We start from the raw sequence: 1,401 nt of genomic DNA, 5'->3' as shown, positions 1-1,401 counted from the left end.
AATCATCAACGGATTAAACTCAGATTTCAAATCTTTAAAGAATCACTTCAAAACATTACATTTCACAAAGCCACACAATAATTCAGCCAAACAAACATACCTAATCATTCGAGTCAATCAAATAATACATAAGGCAGATACAATCACTAAATACACCATATCTCACATCAGTATCCATATGTAATAATTCCAATAATAAATTATAGTTTTCGGAAAGCGCCCCTACCTCAAAACGCAAATTCCATAACTCAAACGCGTCACAGAGTCCTTTCCGCCTCAACCCAAAATCATCAACAACGCAACCTCAGCTTCAAGCCACATCCGCAATAACCATAGCGACACTAATCGTAACATAGAATAATCAGAACTCGACCCCACGTTACCAAAACTCATATTCATTAACCAACACAACCGAAAACTAACGCGAGACTATTCGAAACATAATTTCTTACCGGAATAACAACACGAAGCAGCTGCGATTTCGAACCGGCGGCAGCAACAACTCTGGCGGTGGCCGGAAACTCTGGTGGATCAACTAGAAAAACTGCACAGCATCAAAACCATCTCGAAAAACCAAAAAGGCAAAAACCTCAAATGAAACCCTTAACGACAACTTTTCCTGCGATGGCAGAAGTAGCCAGAACCTCTGGCGGTGGTTCCAGTGGCCTCAGAACTCCGACAGCGGTGCTGTCAGACTCCGATGGTATTTCAGGGTAGCTCCGGTGGCAGAAAGGTTTTCCGGTGACCATACACAGCAGACCCCCAACCACAGCAGCAACTAGGAGACCGGCGGCCATGGCGGCAGACTCTGACGGCACAGCAGCAAGGGCGGTGGAACCACCCACGGCGACGAGGATACCCTCAACTACAACTGTGGTAGCAGCGGCGATGGAAGGGCAGCGTTGCTTCCTCGTGACTCATCCCTTTCCCTCTTCTCTGTTCGCAGCTTCAACGGCGACAGCAAGGGACGGGTTCGACAACGGCGACGAGACGGGCTGGTCGGCGACAAGGAGGACGGCGGCCCCACGCTCGGCGATGGTGGCAGCGGCGATGGCTTCCCCGCAGTGGCTCCCTTTCGTGCATCTCCTCTCTTCCTATGCGCGAGTTTAGCGGCGGCGAGACAGAGAGGCGCGACGCTCTTCCCCCTCCTCGGTCAGACGACGGCGGCAATGAGACCAGCACGCCGGCGCAGGTCTTCCTCTCCTCCTCCCTTCTTCCGCGACTCAGTCTCCATTTCTCTCTGATTTTTGGCTTCTGTTCCTTTCCTTTCATGGAGAAAGAGGAAAGGAAACCATGTGCTGTCTTTTGTGTTGCTGAAGGGGGTTGGGGTGGTGGCTGCTGGGCTATAAGGATTAGGTTTCATTTTCGAAACTTAGGGTTAAGGGCAATATAGTAATTTCA

General features: G+C 50.0%; 1 pseudogene; it reads right to left on the bottom strand.

Moving 5' to 3' along the window:
• Nucleotides 1-398: 398 nt before the first annotated feature.
• Nucleotides 399-921, bottom strand: LOC148545568 (uncharacterized; annotated as a pseudogene).
• Nucleotides 922-1,401: the final 480 nt, after the last annotated feature.

Source organism: Arachis ipaensis, chromosome B9, assembly GCF_059453495.1.
Source record: "Arachis ipaensis isolate K30076 ecotype BB chromosome B9, ASM5945349v1, whole genome shotgun sequence".
Taxonomy (NCBI): Eukaryota; Viridiplantae; Streptophyta; class Magnoliopsida; order Fabales; family Fabaceae; genus Arachis; species Arachis ipaensis.
This window is presented reverse-complemented; position numbering and strand designations above follow the sequence as displayed.